A 23,403-nucleotide genomic window follows, 5' to 3' on the forward strand; every position below is an offset into this window, starting at 1 on the left:
TGTCAGTTGATGCTGAGGTCTCAACCTGTAATGGGATCTTCCCAGTATAATAATGCTCTTATGATCTATTTCGTAATGATACACTATATAACAACTTTTACAGGACAAAGCTGTTATGGAACATCTTTAACCACCCCTTAAATGCTTAAAAGGATATCTTAACTAATAAGCTTTTAGGGCTATTAGCTTGAGTTGGTAATATCAATACGTACTTTAATAAAAGATGATATATTAAGGTTTTCTTTAGTAATGTGTTTCCATTTCTTTTATTACCCCTGTCTAAAAGGATTAACAACTGTAACCAATGATTTTTCAAAAAGTAGGGAAGAGTGGGGAAGAGAAGACTATCAACCTAGGCAAAAACTAAAAATGTCTTACTTAATCTATAAATATTGGCTATTTTCAGGACTTTAGTTGGGATTTATCAATTATGTATCCAAATCCATTACATGGCATATTTCAGACAAATTGAAATTCCAAAAGGAATACAATATTTCAAGCAACATGCCAAATTGCAATGCTTTCTCAAAGATGCTATGCAGATTCACACACAAAAACCAGATTCAAATCACCTGAATTTCTAAACCAACCCCATTACATGAAGCCCAAGTGAGGCCTCCAAGTAATGAGACTGAACTGCCTATTTTTTTACAATGCTTTTGAAGCAGTATCACCTTTGAGTCTGAGATAGTGTAATTTAGTGTTTCTAGATGACTGCAAAATCTCTCCCTGTTGGGTTGAAATTTTACATTCTATCTTTTCCTAAACTTTCACCCACTTGTCATCTATCCATACAAAATATGTACTGGATATTTTCCCCCCAATGACAAAGTAATCCCACAGAGTGGAAAATGTTGAACTTGTCAATGTACCAATGACCCCCCCATTTGGCCTTTTGGTATACATGTTCTTGATTTATTCCTAATTTTTTAAATACATGAATGTTTACAATCTTACTTGTTGGTAAGATCCTTAAGACCAGAGATTTCATGATAAAAACTTACTTAGATCTTTGACAGTCCCATGCCAGAAAGTAGACATGAATACCTATTATTCCACCGTTTTACTCTAGATTCTAGAAAATGGAATTGATTTATTCTGTAACAGCTGTATGATATGAGCTGTAATTACCAAGTTATATTGGGCAAGTCATTTAACTTTTCTTGGCCCCAGTTTCCCTAGTGGAGAACAATTTTTTCAACTGGAGAATTAGGTGTTAGAGTAAGACAGAACTTTTTTTTATTTTTTTAAATCAATTCTATTTTTTTTCCATTGCCTAGAACTAGGAATTGAAATTACTATCTAACTTCTCTGAGTTTCCAATTCCGCACCTGTTGTTTGGGGATCAAGAGAGTAATTCCATATCACGGGGAGTTTTTTAGATGCAGAATGAGAACATAAATGCAAAGAATGCAGTACATTACCTTAACTTTGGTTCATGTTAAAAAAATGCCAACTATTATTTTATCAGGTTTCTTCCAGCTCTAGAGTACTAAGATTAGAATAGAAGTAAAACCTTATTTATCAAGCACCTAGATCTTCAGTATCCTCAGCTACTCAGGCACCACTTTTATCCCCGCCCCGCCCACCTCAAATAAAAAGTCTTATAAAGGACAAACTGATTCAAGGTCCATTTTATTCACAGAGTAAATAGAATAATTTTAATAACCATTGAAGTTATTATGTTAATAAATGATTCCATTAAAAAATGACAAAGACAATTTGTTGTAAGACAAATTGACTAAGAAACCTGTTCTCAAATGCACGCTCAGAATTAGACACAAGATGTAATCTGTGGTCACGGGTTTGTACAAAGACACTAACCTGGCTTGCTGGATGTGAAGAACAAAACACTCTGCTTACAGCTGGACTTACCTACATAAAAGAGAGAAATACTGTATAAATCCTACTGCTTGCCAGGAGCACATGAAAAGCTACTAAAATTTTCAACATATGTTGTTTTCTTCCCCCTTCCCGCCCCCAAAAGGGGCAGAATCTGCTTGACTTTTGCTAGGTGCCAGTGTTAAAGTAGCATTTCTTTGGGTCAAAGAAATGTTATCCTAAAATAGCTAGGATAACATTTTGTAGCATTTGTTAAAATATATTTCTGAACACTGGGTATGTTACAAAAAAAGCATTTGGCCACCAACCCAAGGATGGGAACAAGGAAAAGCTTACAGACATTTTACAATACAAAAGTCATAAAGGCAGACATGCTATTCCTCAAAAATAACATTTTTAAGATAATATTATCATAAGAAAAGTCCAAATGATTCTTTTTTCTATTAAACTATATTTGAATAGTTAATAAGTTGTGTTATTGAGTCAATGACATTAAACTACCTGTGTTTCTATTTCCACCTCTTGATCACACACAGACTTTTGTACTTCAATTTACACTACATTCAAAATTCTGGACAATAACAACCCATGGGCAAGTTTAGAAGAATACTGGCTGTGATTTTAGTGCTTCCTAATTATTTTTCAGTCTTCCGCATTGGATTGGGCTGGTTAAACCCTTTCCCACTAATATGTCCAAATATGATCCAGGAATCTCAGAGGAAACCTTGTTTAATGTAATAATTTACTGCCCACTCCACCTGCAGAGTAATATGCAGACGTTATTTACACTGAAAAGAACTCTTGTTTATTTTCTAGCAACTAGAGACTCTCTTCAGCATCTACAAAGTTATTGGAAACTAAATATAATTCCAAACTTATAAAGAGTTTTTTGTAAACATAGTGTATGTTTGGAAAGCCTAGAGCTTGTCTGAGATCAAACAAAAACAGACTATTGGCTATTTATATCTGCTGTTAGTGAGAGAAGGTATACAAAGATGCAAACTACTGATAACAACATTTTTGCAGTTTAGAGAGGATGCACAGTTCAGTGTAGAATATGCAACACAGCCTGGTTGGGGGTGGGAGAGCCCCAAACTAGAGAAACCTCAGGTTGAGCATCTGGCTGGGGTCCAACAGAACTGTGCGAACAGCGCAGGTTGGGAGAAGTTCAAAGTCAAGGCGACTCTTGGTCTTCTGAGACCTGAAGGTCTGGGTGCCTTTGTGTATATATCAACCTTCATGCATTTCCCCCCCAGTAAATGTGTACAGTCAGCTCGAAAGGCACAGCTTGTGTGCTGACGTGCAAAGCCAAGTCAAAACCCTGTGCTTGGCGCTCCCTTCTAACTTTCTGGCTTGTCCAAGTCTAAATATTGACATTGCTTCTCAGTTGAGATGTTTGATACTGCTGGGGGTAGACACAGCACAGCTAACAGTAGGATCTAATGATATATTTTTACATCGCTGTGCCTTCCTCTCATTTCTTTCTTTGGAGAGGAGGTTGGATTCCCTTGTCTGCACACTCCCCCCACCCCCACCCCCATTGTTCTCCCCGAAAGCTGAGCACAGGGAGACAAGGTAAGAGGTTTTGAAAGCCCCTCAGGGCAGCTCCACTGTTGTCACAGCAACTCACAACAGACTCCATCGACAGGGGGTTGGGGGTGGGGAGTGCCAAACTGTGGGCTGACCCGTCAACTCTCATGGGGGTGCAAGCGCCCAAAGGGCAAGCATATCCCCCTTTCGGGACCTCTGGCTCCCCACCACTGTCCTTCCAAGGAAAAGAGCCCTCCTGTCGGCGCGGCACCACCCCCTCCCTGGCGCAGCCAGCCCTCTAAGGGTGCCTGTTGTTCATTTTCTCAGCTCCAAGTTAGGGGTGCGGCTGTGCGGGCGCTCCTAGAAATCTCTCGTTTGCCTCGGATGTGAGGGTTCTCGGCCTCGCGGAGAAACGAGGGCGGCTCCTCTGGCATCTCGGTCCCACAACTCTCTCTTGGGACGCGGCTTACCGCGTGGCGCGGCCCGGGGACCCCCGCATGCCACCCGCTGGGGCCGGGGGCGGTGGGGGCTGCGCGGCGGCTGCTCCGAGAAGTTTCGTACCATAGCGCACTCACAACACAGAACCTACCCTGAAGCCGAGCGAGACGCGAGCTCTCTCCGCCTTCAAGGGCTGGGGGGAGCGGGGGGGCCCCCCCGTCACTCAGCAGCAGCCACGACTGCGCGCGGTCGCGGGTGTGCGGGGCCCCTGCGCGCGGCGTGCAGCCCGCCGCCCAACTTTGCACAAAGGCAGCATGGCACTGCCTCGCCGGGCGGGCTCGCCTCCCGCCGCGGCCGCTCTTCCCAGTCCGGGGACAGAGGGGTTCGCCCCTTTCCACCCCCAGCCCTCCCCTTCTCCTCCGGCCCCCACCCCGCTCCCGGGCGGGCCAGCTCGGCGGATAGAGCTCCCGGCACCCAGCTCCGCCGCGGTGGCGGCAGCCGCGCTCACTGTGACGTTAGCAGCCTTCGCGGCTATTTATATCCACACGATTGGATTTCATTCATGAAACCAGGGCCTGGTGTGTCTGGGCGCTGTGCGCGGGTGGCCAAGGGGCCTCGGCTTTACGCAGACTGGGCCCGGGCTCGGAGGCGGATTGCCCAGGACAAACATGCGCAGAGCATGGGAGACCCAGGCCCCTCTCCCGAGCCGTGGGGAGGGGCGGGTCGATGAGCTTTGTGCCCCGGTTCCCATCCCTAACATCCCACCCATTCCCGTGCAATTGCTGGCCCTTGGTCCCAGGCTCCGGAAAAGTAAGTTGGGCCACTAACCGGCTGGGCAGCATGGCTTTCTTTCCCCTAGCAGCTGACCGGCCGCGGACTCCGAGGGAGGACATTGGCTTTTGTTTCAAAACCGAGCCCAGCTGCTGACTAAGGGCGGCGTTAGCCCAGCCTCCTCCTCCCCTGGGCGGCTGCACGTGTTGTGCTGTCGGGCTTCCCCCTCTGGGTTCCTTCCTTGGTGACTTAGCTCTTGGGATCCCCGCAGGGGGCTTAAGGACTCACAGGCAGCCCCCCACCTGAGTAAGGGGGTGACTTACAACCGCCAACAAATGGCTGAGCAAGGAAGTGAAATTGACTTCTGGCTGCTCATGGGTGGTCAGAATCCTTGGAAACCCAAGATAGCCCATCTCTCTTCTTCCAGGCTGACTGTGACATCTGAGGACAGGACCAGGGGTGTTTTTTCAGGATTCACTTAAGTATTTAGAATGTTTACAGTATGTCAGGTGCTCTGTCAGGTTCTAAGGAGATGACAGTGAGCACAACCAAGATGGCCTGGGCCCTGGGAGAGCGTTGAGAGGGCCTGCTAAAATTAGTGTGCCCAGACCTCCTCACTTCCAGCCTGGGCAACAATGGTATTGATGTGCTCAGCTACCTTAAAGGGATTTATTCATTTAATAAACCTTTATTTAGAAGGATGTGTACAAAGGGCTGGGTATGCAAAGATGGCAACGTGTCCTTGGTCCTCAAGGAGTTCTCCAGTAACATGTTCTGAGATACTGAGGGCTGGGGAAAAGGGAGCCAGATTTTATTGCAAGGGCTCTCTCTTTGCCATATCCCCCAAGAAACAGACCATTGGGAAAATTCCTAAAAGCAAACCCCTCAGTCCCTCAGTTTCTTCCAGGAAACCATTCTTAGTTTCCCAGATGGAGTACTTACTGTCCCTCCCCAGGTCCCCAGATGAGTTCTAGTCCATTGGGCATTCCTACTCTTCCCCACTGGTTTATATTTCCTGCAGAGACAAAGGCTTGCCTGGTGCTCTCTGAATGTCTCAGAGGCTCCAGGATATAGTGAAATTCAATGGTTTGTTTATTTTGGGCAAGGAAAGGTATTACAGGCAGTCTGCTTTGTTTAGGCCTTCCTCATTGAACTGTCTTCGAAATGGAGTTATCAGTCCCTCATCTTTTCAAACTACCCTCAAGGCTAAGAATTAGGGTAGAAACTCAACAGAAATGGGAATCAACATGTACTGCAGCCATCATATGTGGCAGGCAGTGGGCTTGAATGTTGAAAACATATTTGCTCAGTTAATCCTCACAACAACCGATGAAGAAGATACAATTAATATCATAATCATTTTATAGATGATACAAATGGGGCATGCAGAAGTGAGTAGTTTTCTGAGTTTTTGACAGTTTTACTTGTACCTGGGTCAGCTTGTGCCAAGGCTTTATTTTATCACTAACCTGCTTTTTGGTATCCTTCCTTTCCTGTTTCTTTCCTTTCCTCAGTAATAAATTTTAAAAAATTAAGTGGCATGCTTAAGCAAGGTAGGTGCTAGGCCCAATAAGACATCTATACAAAGACTCCAGTTGACAGACTACCATTCAGTTGCCGCTTGCCTTCCATACCCAGGGGACACCGAGGCTCAGATAAGCCTTCTAAAGGATGCTGCTTCCATAGGGGTGAAGAACAAACAGTCATCACGAAATTGCCCAGTTGATGCCTAAACCTGAGGGGAACTGACCAGAAGAACTTTCAGGAAAAAAATAATTGGTTAAACAGCAATTAAGATTGCAGAGGAAAAGTCACTATTCTAGAAAGTCCTTCCATATTAAGGCAGTGATCTGAGAAAGAGGCTGCCATAATTATGCTAAGTAGCTCTCAAATTTTACAAATGACCCCCCCCCCCAATTCTAGAAAAGTTGGAGAAACCAGTCTCTACTTTGCCAACAAAGAAGTGAAAAGGAACAATAGTAAATTGAACTCCAGAATTTATCCCTGTTCTTGTTATTACCACAAAATAACCCACATCTGTATACTGAAATTGTTGTTTGCTAATAAAATCAATACTATTTGATTTTAGTAAATATAAAAATGGGTATTTAAGCTTAATTAAACCAACACTGCATATTTAAATACTTCCAGGATTATACTGTACAAAAGTGGATGTAAAAGCTTTTTGACTAGCTTTTATGGTAAATAGTTATCAAAGTCATAGGATTAAAATATAATCCCCACAATGAATATAGAGAACTGTTCCATTATCACAAAAGCACTTCCTCATGCTACCCCACCAGCCATTCATCTGTCCTCCATCTCTATAGTTTTGTCACTTTGAGACTGTTATATTAATGGGAGAATACAATATATAATGTTTTAAGATTGATTTTTTAAAAACTAAGCATAATGCCCTTGAGGTTCATTCAAGGCGTTGCATGTATCCGTAGCTCATTCCTTTTTATTGCTAAGTAAATTGGCATTATACCAGAGTATCTTCATCCATGTACCCATTAAAGGATGTTTGAGTAGTTTCCAATATTTTGCTACTATGAGTAACAGTTCTATAAACATTTGTATACAGGTATTTGTGTAAGCATAAGATTTTTATTTCTTTGGGATGAATGCCCAAGAATGTGATTGCTGGGTCATATGCTAAGCACTATTAAACTGTGTTTCAGAGTGGTTGTACCATTTTACCTTCCCACCAGTAAGGTAGAAGAGGTTTAGTTTCTTCACATTCTCACTGGCATTTGGTATTATTACTTAAACAAACAAAAAAAAATCAGTTGTTCAATAGTTTTGTAGGGACGACTTATTGTGGTTTTAATTTGCATTGCTCTAAAGGCTAATAATGTCGAAAATCTTTCACATGCTTATTTGCCGTTCAAATCTCTTAGCTAAAACATCTGTTCGTGTCTTTGGCCTATTTTATAACTGGATTGTTTATTTTTTTTTACTATTGAGTTTTGAGAGTTTTTTAAAAAAGTATATTCTCAGGTCATAGGATTTTTCAAATTACTACCTCAAGATAACTAAGTTCAATTCAATCACTATTGTTCAACATTTCTATTGCCATCAGTTTATAGAAAACATTCTCAGGGAGTTACGTAAAGCACACCCACGTACTCACTTACATAAGACTCCTGTAGAGAGGGTCTTTTCCGTATTATTTTATAAACCTGCATTTCAGTGGTTGGCAACCGACGCCCAAAGCCCAGCAACACGTGGTGGCGGTGCCAGAAGTCCAGTTCTGGCTTCTGCGCATGCTCAGGCGCAGGCGCAGAAATAGGCGCAGGCGCAGGCGCGGACACAGGCGCAGGTGCGGACACCTTTCCAGCCGCCAAAGCGCCGCAACGCAGCCACAGAGCCCACACACGCCAGAGAGGAAGACCCCTGAGGTCGTCTTTTCGTCCTCGGATGCTGTCTATGGCTATAAAGAGGGTGCTCCCTTAGGTGGCGAGCTTCAGGTGTTCCAGACACTCTTTCCTACCAGGGTTTGAAGACGAGGACGCTTGAAGCTCACTCTTGCGCCCATTTTTAAGACTCGATGTGTCTGGTTGCAAGATACTAAAAAACAGCGGTGCGCGAGGATTCCTGGCGTGAACCAGTGGCTTTCACGACAGCCGTGGCGGTCCTCTAAAGATGAAGTGGCTGGTGACATGGCCCACGTGCGGACTCGCATGCTCAGGTCGTCTGGCTTTTCCAGAAACGCTTCTGCCTGCGCCACTGACCAGGGGAAGGCCTCTGGGCACTGGACGTGAGCAGCGCTGTAGCGCGGACTGCCCTGTACCAACCAGCTCGCGGGCCAGCTTCCCCAGCTCCCACCGCCGCGCCAGGGAGAGCATGCGCCCCAAAGGCTCCAGCTGATGATGGCAGGAAGGTAAGGCTGACCCTCCTCTGTGGCTCATCAATGCTAAGCGTTAAAGGTCAAACGGAGAATGACCCGAACCTCCCGGGGCCTCTACGAGATGCTTCTCGGAGCTGTCAGACTCCTCTGGGGCCTGGTGATGCGGGGCGTTCCATCTGGGGTCCCTTCCCTAGCTTTCATGTGGTTGATAATGGCAATAAGATGGGTTACCCGCCACCAGGAACCCTTTCTTTTCTAAATGCCACAGGCAGGCGTTGCATGCATCTGTGTTAATGGGTCTTTCATTTGGCAAAGGGTGAAAACCCTTCAGCCCAAGGGGTTTGGGATGTGACTACTTGGGAATTTATCTCAGGTGCTATTACTCAAGCCAGCTCCGAGATCTCTGAAGCTTCTATTTTCTGTCCACTGTTCTGGGGTAATCTTTGTTATTCTTTTTTTTTTTTTTTAAATGTTTTTATTGATTTGAGAGAGGAAGCGAGAGGGAGAGAGAGATGATAGAAACATCAATTATGAGAGAGCATCATAGATCGGCTGCCTCCTGCACGCCCCCTACTGGGGATATGCCCTTGACGGGAATCGAACCTGGGACCCTTCAGTCCGTAGGCCGATGCTCTTGCCACTGAGCCAAACCGGCAGGGGTGGGCAAACTTTTTACTCGAGGGCCACAATGGGTTCTTAAACTGGACCGGAGGGCCGGAACAAAAGCATGGATGGAGTGTTTGTGTGAACTAATATAAATTCAAAGTAAACATCATTACATAAAAGGGTACGGTCTTTTTTTTTTTTTTTAGTTTTATTCATTTCAAACGGGGCCTAGGGCAATCTTTGTTATTCTTAACTGGGAATCAACTGAAAGAGATGTTCTTTACCTAAAACCTACAGGTGGAGATTATAACTCCCAGTCTTGGGTTTTTAGTTCAGTTATCACTGTCAGTCTTGATGTAGTTTCTAGGAAAAGCTTTTGAAAATAAATACTTAAAAGAGTTTATCTTAAATATATAAATTTAAAGATGTTCATATGTATTTATAGGCGAATACATGAATACTAACCTTAATCTAATGGATTCAATCCTGGAATTTCCGAGATTATCCATTTAAAGATAGAAGCATTAAATCCTGGGTGCTTTTAGTTGTTAGGTCTATGAAGGCAAAAATACTTTTTACGTTGGAGTTTCTAATTTACTGGGCACCAATGGTTATAGTCTATGAGCTGGAAATCAACAAAAAAAGTATCCCTTTTTTATAGCATGTTAAACGTATTTTTGCAGGTTTGTATGGATCCATTCTCTAGGTTTTCTGTTGGGGTGGGGCAAGTTTCGTAAAAAAATGTGATTTTACAAGCTCCACAATTTTAAGTATATTCTTCTTTCTGTCAAAATCTCTCTTACCAAGATGGTGGTGTTCCACAGCTCTAGCTCAGCATGTGTAAGAGGGAGGCAAACAGCCTTTATGGTTATATGTCTGGCTTTGTTGGCATGGCATTACGAATTGGAAAACATGTATTCACATCTATACAAAGAAGAAAAACAACAGTCTCACGCACAATGTGTATTTTTAGTTTTGTTTGTTTGTTTTGTTTTTAGAGTACAACATGATTCTGTACTGGAAAAAATCTGCATGTGATGGGACATTTGTTTCAGGAATAAGCTACATTTCCTCCTAATATTTGCAAAAGGTGTTATGCTAGACTTCGGTTTTACCTAATTAAAAATAAATGAAAATATTTATGACTCATAGCATGTTTAAGGCTGTCTTGCCTGACCAACTGTTTCATACAACAAACACAGAACTGTGTTTCTGTTCATGAAACAAGTGGAAAAAAAAATCCCCAAACACACATTAAGGGAACACATGGTAGTTGAAAGCACAGAAAAATGGGATTGTATTTGGCTGTCCCACTAACTAGCCATGTAATTCTGTGCTAGTCTTAATTTATAACAACTCAAAGTTCCATATATGAAATGAGAACAAGAATAATAACTTTCTGAAAAGTTGTTAAGAGACTAAATGAAATAGTGTTTGTGGAAAACGTCTTGTAAAATGTGAATCTCTATACACATTGGTAAATGTAAAATTGGACTCATCATGAGGCCATTTAAAAATAATGTGCAGCACAAGGTATCGTTTGATTTGGGAGTACCAAAGATCAATCATTCCTGCAACTCATCCCCCAAATGCTGACTGTAAGCATTATACATAATAGCCTCCATCAAGTTCTCTCTGTAAAGTAGAAAGTTTAGTATTTGAGGTTTTTGCACTGCGAATGACTTGCAATTGCTGCTTTTTCTTCCATCTATAGAAGTGAGCTAAACTACATGCAGAAACTAGAAAAATAAATGGACTGCGCATGCATATACACACACAGCCCACTTCAGAAAAATAATTCCACCTATGTTTATATCACAATTTTCTGCTTACCAAACATTTCTAATATACATTTCACTTAATCTTCATGACAGCCTTGAGAATTATTATCTCAAGTATGAGAGAAGGGGAAAATGAAGTTTCCTAGAAGGTAAGTGTCAGCGGAGGGGAAGCCAGGATTCTGCTTAACCCAGAATTCTAACCCTGATCTTCTGGTCATGCGGATATATATATTCTGAAGTAAATTAGTGCATAGTACACTAACATATGTATAGGTGTTACTTTAAAAGGAGACACATTTTTTTAGAAACTCCAGTGACCTGGAAGGAGACATACAGTCACCAGAAAAAAGCTGAATTGGGAGGCTTTTTCTTAATAGGCATCACTCCTTTCATAATGATTCCTTATCTAAAAGCACAGAGGACCTGACTCAAGAACATCTGATGCAATGCATACAATTGCAGTCTCTCCTTAACTCTGTAAACATATTTACTTTAATATTTCATGTGACTCCAATTTACCACTTGGTAAACTCCCCTTTATGGACAAGTGAGTTAAACTGCATTGCAGGTGAGTGATATCAGCAGTTAAACATGTCAGATCAATATTGAAGGAGCATAATCGCTTAGTTTGTAAATATAAGCTGGTGGCTCCTGACATCAGAACACAAAATCTCACTTCCCATCACAGCACCAGTCTTAGAGGAAACTGAAGTTTTGGTGAAAGACATGGAAGTATCATTATGTTTTCATCCCACAGTGCCTTGAACAGTAAGAAAGACCATAGTAAATGATTTTTAATAATGATAAATGATAAAACTTTTATAAGACACCTTAGTTATAATTTCTTCTAGTTTATATACAGGCCATCTGTGTGACTTATGACAAAGCTGCAATTTTAAGGGAAAACTATGTTCCATGTTTTTATTTGTTCTGTAACAATTGCCAGCAGTACATTGATCATCATGAAGATGTTTTGCAAAGAATTAAGTGTGATAAACAGGCAAGGTACTTAGTGTGCTCGAACAATAGAAATAAACACCACTATCACCACCTGACTTTTTAATCTGTAATTACACTAGTTAATATTTTAGTAAACACTATGTGTTGGGCAGGGTGCTAAATGCTTTCACATTTACATTAACTCTTCAAAATGACTATGAGGAAGGTACCACTATCATCCCCACTTCATGGATGAGGAAACTAAGGACCAGAAAGGTCAAGTCACTTGCCAGAACTAAAATTCCTATTTGTTTGCTTATTTGTTTGTTTATTTAATCCTCACCCCAGGATTTTTCCTATTGATTTTTAGAGAGGGGAAAGAAGGTAGATAGAGAGAAAGAAACATCGATGTGAGAGACACATGGACTGGTTGCCTCCTTGCACACACCCAGACCAGGGCTGGGATTGACCCTGCAACCAAGGTATGTGCCTCTAACCAGAATCGAACCCAGGACCCTTCAGTCCTTGGGCCGACACTGAGCCAAACCTGCTAGGGCTCAAATACCTATTTAAATATTATTCATTTTAAAGTAGGAACTCCCCATAGGAAAAAATCTACTTTCATATAATAAGCATTTCATATTTACCATTCCCTATTCGTTCAAAGTAAAGCTGATTACAATGCATAATATCACACTGTGTGATTAGAAGACTAATGGTCTATGGATCCTCTTAAATTCAAATATCAAATTAAATTACCTTAATACGTTATATTTCAGAAACTTCAGGTAGGTTCAAGGTCAAGTATAGTTGAAGAGAGTGAGATGTCATCTTCATGAGATGACAACTTTAGGACTGGCAGGGTCTTGACAAGCTGGCTAACATCTGAGGGTCATTTGTCTGTGAGTGATATCACCTCACCACCATAATGTATCAGAAAACTAATAATGCAATGTGTAATTAATTCCTTGATATTTCCTTAAATAAATTATTATTCTACTTCCTACCTAATGAAACAACTGGGATATTACAATGGTTTCACCTTGTGGCAGCACTGTCAGGTTGATAAGACGGGGAGGTTAAAATGGGCAGAAAAAACACAGCCCATTTAAACAGATGATGTGATTATGAAGTCTGATTTAAATACATGGACAGTATGGGCAAGGCAGGGACTTAGGCTCCTAATAAGTGTATCATTCCCAATTACTCAAGTAAAGAATATACCTTGATGTTTAAATATCCACATCTATCCAGAGGAGGAATAAGCTGGACACATAAGAACCCATTACTTCAAAAGAGATGCTTCTTTCTTCTTAATTCTTGGCCAACCCAGATTCCTAGTTGAAGATCTGGGTCTCTCACTCATTTCTCTAAGTTACATGGCACCTGAAGGGACAGTGGTCTTTGTGTGAGATGGGTACTAAATATGACACTCACAGGAAACAAGAAGAAATATCTGAGTTACTTTTTTCTTAGCAGTTTTCAATACTTCAATACAAACAGTACTTTTGTGTGTGTGAATAGTAAAGGTGATATAACATCTACTGTGAACATAAATAGTTCTTCCGCTTTCTATAAAAAGGAACCTGTCACAACTGTTCATCTTATGAGCATTACTGCTTGTACCGTTTGATTATTGCTGGACTTGATGTTTCTTCTCAATAACACATTTGAGGTGGCTAACAGATGAAATAAAGTTATATTTCTTATTGGAAGACTTCTCAGGGCATTTATATGTGAAAAGAAATTATGCATTTATAAGAAGAAATAGTCTTGTTTTGGGCTGCCCATTCATATTAGACTAAGTAACCCTTCTGTGTAACCAACAATCCACAGTGTTTCACTGAACACACTTTGTGGACATCAAAGTAAATAATACAAAAACGGTGGATAAGTCATTCCACACAACTTAACATGGAGGCTTCCTTCTGATTGGGCAGACATGTGGGTCATTGTGGTCAATTATTCAAGGAGTAACTGCCCTCGGTTTTCCCAAACCACAGATAATTGCCATCCACCATTACTTGACACAAATACATTCACTTAAATTGCCAGTCTAGTATATCCCAGCAGTGCTAATTGTAAAACACTGTAATTGGAAGGCGTGACCCAGTTATTAGAAAAGCATTCTCTTAGTCTAAATTTGTGGTCTGGTAACTAGTCAGTGATGGATACTCAAATGGGTCCAGTGTTTAATGCAAAGGAAACAAGAACTCATATTCACCAAGCTTATTTGTTGTTTAAAAAATAACATCACTATATTGAAAATTAAGTGTGTGCTATTATGGTTGATGAGGTATTTTTCATTTAAACGTGTTATTAAATTCATAACAATTTTTAGCCACGAATTTTCTTCATGAACAGTAATGAACTACTATCATGTAGGATTCTACAAAAGTTGTACAGTTGGGCCTTATTTCTTAATAAGCTGGTAATACTCTTCTGTGTGTAGAATTGTAAGCAAATAAGTGAAATGGTTGTTTTAAGCCTCCACATTCTGGATTAATTTGTTATACAGTGATATATAAACACTAGAGGGCCCGGTGCACAAAAATTTGTGCACTCGGGGGTAGGGGGTCCCTCAGCCCAGCCTGTGTCCTCTCACAGTCTGGGACCCCTCGGGGGTGACCACTTGCTGGCTTAGGCCTGCTCCCCAGGGGATTGGGCCTAAGATGGCAATCAGACATCCCTCTGGCAGCCCGGCAGCCCTCAGGGGATGTCCACTTGCCAGCGGGGAGCAGGCCAAAACTGCAGTCGGACATCCTTAGCGCTGCTGAGGAGGTGGGAGAGGCTCCCACCACCACCGCTGTACTGGCAGCCATCAGCCTGGCTTGTGGCTGAGCAGAGCTGCCCCCTGTGAGAGCTCACTGACCACCAGAGGGCAGCTCCTGCATTGAGCGTCTGCCCCCTGGTGGTCAGTGTGTGTCATAGTGACCAGTCATTCCCAGTCTTTCTGCTGTTAGGGTCAGTTTGCATATTACCCTTTAACTATATAGGATAGAGGCCTGGTGCATGGGTGGGGGCTGGCTGGTTTGCCCTGAAGGGTGATCCGGATCAGGGTGGGGGTCCCACTTGGGTGCCTGGCCAACCTGGATGATGGGCTGATGGCTGTTTGCAGCTGGTCACATCCCCTTCAGGGCTGAGGGCTGTTTTCAGGCTGGTGGGTGACTGAAGCTCCCAGCCTCTTTTTTTTTTTCTTTTTGTTTTATTCTGGGATTTATTTACCTTCTATAGCTGTCACTGGAGCTGAGAGCCAGCTCCAGCTCTGAGGCTGTGGCTGGCTGAAAGCGGGTATCTGGGTTTGTTTAGCTTCTATAATTGAAACTCTGTTGCCATCACTGGCCACTCTAAGCTCTGAGGCCCGGCTGGCTGAAAGCAGGTTTCTGGGATTTGTTTAGCTTCTATAATTGCAACATAGTTGCTTAGAGTGCAGCTCAGAGCTGGGTGGTGGCAGGCAGGGAACCTTGGCTTCCTCCACCATTGGAGCAAGCAAGCCTCCTGTTCGCTTTAGCAGCGTGGCTGCCAGCTGCCATCTTGGCTGGCAGTTAATTTGCATATCTTGCTGATTAGCCAATGGGAAGGGTAGCGAAGTTATGGTTAATTACCATGTTTGTCTATTATTAGATCGGATAATGCTAGATCTTTCTTTTGTTTTGGAGGAGGTATTCATGCGTTTATTGGTTTTATTAAATGGTAACAACTTTATCGTGTTATAATCTTTCCCTTCCCCTAATTTTGTATTGGAGGACATACTTATTCTTTTAATAAAGTTTGTCAATTACCCCTGTTGGGTGCCATTGGGCCCTGGATATCCAAAAATGAGGAAAAGATTCAGAAGAGCTCTCAACCTCACTGAGGAAACAGAAATACTTACACACAGGACCTGATTTGTTTGTTAGAATGTTGTGTGTCCAGTGTAATGACAGCACAGAGCAGGGATTAACTCATTCAGGTGGCTGGGGAGGTCGGCAGAATCTTCCAGAAAATCATAGAAGGAGCATTGTTTGTGTTAACCTTGAGGGATGAAAGGAATTCTCCCAGGTGGAGAAAGAGAGGCATGGAAGAGAGCATTCAGTTCTGAAGGAAGAGCATTAGCAAAGTTCTCACAGTATGAAAGAATATGATGGTTTTGAATAATTAAAAGTAGTCTTGAATAGCCATGTAATAGGTGAAGTGACAAAGGTGATTCAGCTGTCCAAGGAGACAGAAGCCTTGAATGCCATTCTAATGAATTTGGTTTCAGGGCAAAGTGAAGCCATCTGAATGATTTTTTAATGATTGTACTTAAATCAAGTGTTATTTATATACAGTAAAATGTCTAATATCTTGAGTTCAATGACTTTTAATATATCTAAGTACCTTTTTCACCACCACCTGAACCAAGATGAGGCCAGCATAACACTCATAACAAAACCTGACAAGGACATCATGAGCATAGACACATATCCTGAATAAAATATTAGCAAATAAAAATAGTATTAGCAAACCCAGCAGTTTAGCAAAGGATAATACATTAAGGCCAAATTGTCAGTAATGCAAGGTTGGTTTAACATGAAAAAAATCCATAATGTAAATCATGATATTAGAATAGAAAATCACATGATTATCTCAACAGATACAGATAATGCGGTTGATTAATAATAAAAACATAATAAAAACAAACACCAAAATGTTTATCTGAGCATTTAAAGCAAGGTAAAGGCATGACCAGCTTAGGGCTGTTTAAAATAGAAGACTTTTAATGAAGCAGTCACAGTTCTTATTCTTGCAGTAAGGAGCTACAGTATGACATTTTTTGGGGGAAAGTTTCCAGAGATAGGGGAGAAAACAAAATCCACAGAAATCCAACTCTACCATGTGAGGAGCTATGACAAATGCTGACTGCCACTAAGAAGCAATAGATTCACTCCAGACCTCTTTAAGAGCTATGCAGACAAGCAAGGACTCAGACAGGGTCCATTAAAAATGTGATTGCTCTATACAACACAGGCAGCAGTGATAATGGATATGATTTACATGTCTCTGGCTGCCTTATGCTGAAAAAGAAATGCAACAAGATAAAAAGCTGAATAGTTTAGGCCTATAGTGATGGCTCATTGCAGTAAAGATAACTGGTAGGAACCTGAGCCCTCATTTTGTCTGTCAGTGTCCAGCTGTGTGCCCTTTGGAAAGACAAGTTAGGTTATCCCTTGGGCCTGTTTCTGTATTTATGAAATACAAAGTGGACTAGACTAGAAGGGCCTCAGAATGAGTCATATCTGGGTTTCAATCCTGGCTCTAGCCTTTACCATCTATATAACCTGTGCCTTACTCTCTCTATCTGTATAATGGAAAGAAGCCTCAAAATGTTCCTCTGAGATTAAATAAGATCATGTAAGTGGAATTCTTAACATATTCACTGCACATATTGAGCATTCAGTAAAGGTAGATGTTATTAATGTTTTTAAGAATTAGCTATAAGGCTCTGAAATGCTATAATGATAAATTGTCAACTGGAAATACTCATTTGTTCTGACATGGAGATGTTGTGGAAAGCTTTGAAATTCTGTTTATCCTGCCTGTCATCACAGGTGGTACCGTAAGAGGTAATTTTAACAGGAAGGAAAACAGAAGGGTAGATATTTTTTCATGATTTAATCTTGGTAATGTACCAATGATTTTATTACCATGTGCAAAAAACTATGATGACATTTCTTATACTCGGATAAGTACTAAGTGAAAATTTTAATTAAATGATGCGTCCATAGAATTTCCATAGAATGTAATTAATGTGACAACCAGAACCCCCTATTGATTACACTTGTAAATTTAATATAATAGTATGTTTGTCTAAATAATCCAACAGAGTCTGACGTCCACAGCCAGACTTGTGGTTTTTGCCAGTTGTAAATAAGCTGCTCACAGGAACAAAGTACCCCCTTAGAGAACTGGAAATCTAATCATTTGCATTTGCAACATAACACATTGTGTCAAACGAATGACTGCTTTTCCCCAAAGTAATATTTATAGTATCTGAGACTTTGAACTATTTGGTTAGACCAAATATTTAAACTGGGCATACTCAGGAGAGAGGTTTAAATGATTTTACTTTTTGTATCATGCCCCCACCATCTGATACTTTCTTATTTACTGGCAATCCTAGCCCAAATCACGAAAAACTTGTAATAAACTGTAATTGGATTGCATTTTCAGTGGCCTTTTAGGCAGTAATGGCAGGTTGGCTGCCCTCACTGACCTGTATCCTTTGGTGCCCTTGACTGCTGCTCTATTGCTTACTACCTTTAGTACCTATGAACTTGTCATTGCCACTTCATGAAGATGCCCTGTCACCATCATGTGGCAAGAGCAGGATTGCAGAGTCTTTTTCAGTTCTCATCCTGTAGCTCTTCCTTATTTGTTTAGTGACTTGGGGTTGGGTTTGTGGGTAGGGAGTCATAACTCTGCCCTGCACTCAGAGTCCAGTGTGCTTTACTCAGGGCAGCTTTTTCTTCTACCATTGAACCAACCAATGGAAGAGGAGTGGGTGGCCCTCATTCTCAGAGGGCCCTGGGGCTGGCTTCCTAGATGACTTCAGTTGGTCCTTCAGTGATGTTCAAAAGAGACTGTGCCATGCCATGCGAATTACACTCAAAACAGAGAGACCACACCAACATTATTTGGAGCTCGTAGAAAACCTTGTATCCAATGAAAACATACAACAGTGAGGAAGAAAGTCAGCACAGAACTGCGTGACATTTTAAAAATAAACAATTAGGGGAGTGAACGCCCAGTTTAGAAAAAAAAACCCATCTAGAAATGCACTGGCAGGAAAGTCCATTTCCGACAGGCAGTGTGGCTCTGGAGCCGGACACCTGTGACTCCACTGCTCACGAGCTGTGTGATTCTGGATGCAGTATTTAACCTCTCTGGGATTCCACTTTTTCCTCTCTAAAAAGGGGGTCTGTGCATTGAATACATTGCCTGAACATAATTAAGAGCAACATTCTGCATATGTTCCATCGACATATGAGAAAGCTGCCTCATATAATAAAATGAGTGCAACCGTATACTAAGCACTACCTCACTATAATGTCACATAGATCTAGGTCAGAGTGAGGAGACCTTGTCTGAGAAGCATTTGGCAATTTTCAAGTTATGTGACCTTGGGAAACCCCCTATGGCTCTCTAATTCTTAGAAATGTCTGGAATGGGCTTAACTACACTCACCTAGGATCAGCATTGCTGTGTGTGGAAGTGCTTTTACAAGCTCTGCATTCTAAGCAGGATAGGCTCTTATTCTATTAATATATTATCACAATACTATTAAATGTAATGATTGTTTATAATGTTTTTTTCAAAGAAATTGACAATTTTTCTGCCCCGCAGATCAAGAAACTCAAAATGAGCTACATGATAGAAACGCAAAATGAGCTACATGATAGAAAATGTCTGCTGATTATAAAGCTTACATTTTGTTAGTAGGCTGTAGTTTTTTTGTTGGAACCAACATTAGAATCACCCGGTTATCTGTGACTTCCAATGTAACAATTCCCAACAGAAAAAAGAGACTATTTTCTACAAATAATATATCAAAATATACACAATGGTTATATTTTCATTTTAAATATAATCACACAGAAATGGCAGGAGAAATAAATGATGAATGTCTAATAGTAGCCATTTTATAGATACATCTCAAACTGCAAATGCAAAGTAAAGTTAGGAGTCAAAATTGGCTCTTATACCTACTCTTTCTACAAACAATTTTTTAAAAATATGTTTTTTTAAAATTGATTTCAGAGAAGGAAGGGAGAGGGAGAGAGAGAAATATCAATGATGAGAGAGAATCATTCATCAGCTGCCTCCTGCACAACCCCCCCCTCCAACTGGGAATCTAACTGCAACCAGTATGTGCCCTGACCTGGAAAGGAGCTGTGACCTCCTGGTTAATGGGTCAACACTCAACCACTGAGCCATACCAGCCAGGACAAACAATATATATATATATTTATATTTTTCCTTTTGGAAGAAATTTTCACACCTTCAAGAAGAAGCAAATTATGTAGTGTTTTTTTTCCTTCCTCTCATAAACTGTCTCATATAAATGTCTAGGTCTTTTTCGAACAGTCATAGTTTTCTATTTTCTTCTAAAGAAATTGTCCACTTGACAAGTACTTAGAATCACAACTATCCTTTGATAAAGTCTTAAGGTGATTTACTGTAGCCCTGGAAATAACAGTGGGCTCAGTCCAATCTGGGAAAATAGAAATAAATATTAGTTTAAGAATCTAATTCTAACAGTTTGTCCCCTTTTTGAGTTGGTCCTGGTGCCATAAATATTAACCTGTACACTGAAAATACTGGTTCTGCTACTCTAATTCTTTAAAACAGTGTCACTGAAAATATCCACCATTTTTAATATGCTTAAACAAATATGTCATTCCTAATCTAATGTTAAACCACCATAAATAATTATCATCCATATTGTTAGGAATGAGTCTATTTTCTAACATCTCAATAAATGGTTGATTGTAATGCAGACCACGGCTACAGATGTGATGGCAATGTTCCCCCAGGAGGTTTTGCAAATATGTATAATTTCTAGCCAAAGCCATCTGCATAAACAAGCAGTCACATAAACAAACCATATCATTTGGTTTGACCAAAAGTTATGGCAGGAATATTCTCAGAGCCACTCTGCTATACAGGTAGACAGATATTACCCTCTGCCTCCCACAGAAAACTCAAGTGGCTTAGTAAATATTGACTGAATTATAATTCTGATATCATTAATCTTTTTCTTCATATACTTGAGGTTTGCATCTTGCTCCCAATTTCACAAGATAAAAATGAATAAAGAAGTTTAATCAGCAAATAACCCAAATACAATAAAAGAGATCCTGGAAGATAAATACCTAGGTATTACAAGAGGCTTTTAGGACAGCCTTGCAAAACAGGCTCTTTTGAAAGTTGCACCCTTTGCATAAAAATATCTGTGAGCAGAATAAAATATTTAAATAGCAACATTAACTAAAATTGAAAACCTCAGCATTAGAAAAGCACACATTCAGGCTCTCCCTTCCTATTTAGGAAGCTTCCTGTGATTCCTCATCACCTTTTAAATATAAAGTTATGTGTCCTGTTGGACCGGGACAAGGTTTTTGGAGCCTCCAAAAGAAGTGCAAAACATTTATAAAATGTTTTTTATGTTACATTGCTACCAAGGTTAACAACTAGTTGAGTATATTCCTGTGTCATCCTTTCCTGTGTCATGCAATTATCACTTTCTTAATTATAAGCTCCCAGCATCAGTTTCTTTGTTCCTCACATTATCAGTGTATCTTGTAATATAATATCTTACACATTAGGTAACTCCTGGATGAGTTAATAGGCATTCAGTAATACCATGAGTTGTTTCAAACCAACCAAAGGAAAAAAATTTAATTTCTTTGCCTTGACACAACTGTCTCATATCATTTTCTACTTCAAAATGCATGAAAAGAACCAATTAGGGTGTGTGTATGTGTGTGTGCAACATGCATGTGTGTATTAAGCGATATACGCAAGCAAAATATAATCTTCATATAATGTTCTTTTCTTTCACTCTCTGTAAAAATATACTTCATGCAATGTCCTTTTCTAATATTTAGTGCTTTTGCTAGTTCTGTACTCAGAAATGAACCTACCACTGCCAACTTGCTTATAGAAGACAGATCTGTGAGAAATGGTAAAGGGACTGGAATGAAAGCTGATGCCCGAGAGGACACTGACAGAAAATCCTTTCCTGTGTTCTGGGTCATCACTGCCCTCTAGGGGACACATGGAAAATATATCAAGTCTCAAACATCAAGAAATTGGAGAAGACTGGAAAATTATCTTGTCTATGCAACTTTTACTAAGGAAGGCAATTAAAAACAAATTAAAATTACTTCCAGAATAGCTGTATAATCCTAAAAAATATCTACATTGCATACTTTTCTAGGGTCACCTAATTTAGAGTCACTCTCAGCAGATAAAATGTTATTTGGTCTGTCCTAATTTTCCTACAGTATTTTAAACATGTTATTTCTTTTCCTATTAAGGAACAGCTGCTTACTCTGACTAATATGTTAGTCACTGTTTATAATTTTAAGCTTTCGGCTTTCAGTGCTCCAGAAACTAAAACCCCCAGCTTCCTCCAGGATTTCTTTGTAAAGTTAATTTGTATAGAGGAAAATATGCAAACATTTCAAAAGTTGTCAAATTGTTACTTATTTCTGGACCAAGAAGCTTCACTAATTCAAGGTGAAGAGGAAAGAGCAACTTTTGATTTTTACATGGTAGATCCAATTTAGAATACCCTCAGGTCAATCTTTTTTATATAAAACTTGAAAAATTAGTGATAATATCTGTTGTAATCCTACTTTATAGGCAGAAATTAATTTGGTCTTTCATTTCTAAAATCTTAAAGGAGAATTTAAATCTTGATACTAGAATGAAGTTTTTGTACATACTAGTAAATATTCTGCCTTAAAAAAATTTCATGACTTTAGGGTGATATTGTGAAGAGTTACTCATAAAACATCTATTTGTCCATCTATTTAACATTTGTTGAATATTCTATTACTCTTTAGATACTGTATTAGGGGTTCCTGGTGTTCAAAGAAACTTACCATTCGGTAGAGAAGATAATGAGTATTACAGTATCATTTTGCCCTACATTAATTTTAACTTTATTCAGCAAGTATTATTGAAATGCTTAGTTTTTATTATCTATTACACTTCAATTATCTTGAATATAGGGAGTTTATTTCGCTCATCTTTGTATCACCAGTATCTTGGATAATTTAATTTCTCAAGTCTAAAATTGTGTTATTATTCTCAGTTTGTAGATAAAATATTCAGCAATTTATAAGCTAGTAGGTATTAGAGATTTAAACTCAAATGTGTCTGAATCATCAACAGTAGGACTCCTCTATGCTTATGTGCCTAGCACATAGTAGGTGCTCAATAAATATTTGCAAAGGAATTAGTTGGTATCCTCTTTCTAAGTAGTATATTATTTGCTTTCATTTTGGTATCTCAGGTTCTTCAAACTATTATGTTTTGTACATAATAGGTCCTCAATAATTGTTGAATGAATGAATGAATGTAGATTATTTTAGGAAGTGTCCTTTGATTATTTTTTATTACATTAATTATTATGGTATATCAATAATAGTAGAATAAAGTCTTAATATTAAATAAGTGTCTTATGAGATACAGTATTGATGGTAGACTCTAACCAACCATCCTGAAATTCATTTTCAGATAAACTCAGTAGATCTGATAGGTCATGGACCTGCCTTGTTGGCAATTTTATTGTCCAGAAATTTGGGGAAATGAATGTGGGAACTGATATTGCAAAAAAAATTAATAAAATCAAATTCTAACAAAGGGGAACTGGTGGACCATGTGGAAGTAACAGGCATTTTATAGAACAAAAAATATATATAGTTTTAAAAACTGTGATGGGATAGGGGAAGTCTGAAAATTATCAGACAAATATGGCAAATTTATGAGAACAGATTTTTAAAAGTTCAGGGAACAGATTAGAAGAATTCTATAGCATGAGAATTTGAAAGAGAAAATGCCTTAGAAAGATTGAGAAGTTTGCAAAAATTCTAAATATACCCCAAACCTTTA

General features: G+C 40.0%; 1 protein-coding gene across 5 annotated transcripts in view; it reads right to left on the reverse strand.

Moving 5' to 3' along the window:
* The window catches only part of RHOBTB1 (Rho related BTB domain containing 1), a 102,437-nt gene that overhangs the window by 60,078 nt on the left and 18,956 nt on the right, over positions 1-23,403 (reverse strand). For 2 of the 5 annotated variants that reach the window (XM_070432813.1, XM_070432808.1), the window contains exons 1-2: positions 3,962-4,283; positions 1,825-1,875 (exon numbers count right to left, since the gene is read on the reverse strand). The exons of 1 other annotated variant lie outside the window; for it this stretch is intronic. The gene's annotated coding sequence lies outside the window, so the exon portion shown is untranslated. Of the gene's footprint in view, positions 1-1,824; positions 1,876-3,961; positions 4,284-4,638; positions 4,679-23,403 lie in introns of those variants that run through there. 2 more of the 5 variants (XM_070432809.1, XM_070432810.1) reach the window with 2 other exon arrangements.

The sequence above is a fragment of the Myotis yumanensis genome, unplaced genomic scaffold (genome assembly GCF_028538775.1).
Source record: "Myotis yumanensis isolate MYYU_CA2020_CCGP unplaced genomic scaffold, mMyoYum1.0.hap1 SCAF_13, whole genome shotgun sequence".
NCBI classification, from domain to species: Eukaryota; Metazoa; Chordata; class Mammalia; order Chiroptera; family Vespertilionidae; genus Myotis; species Myotis yumanensis.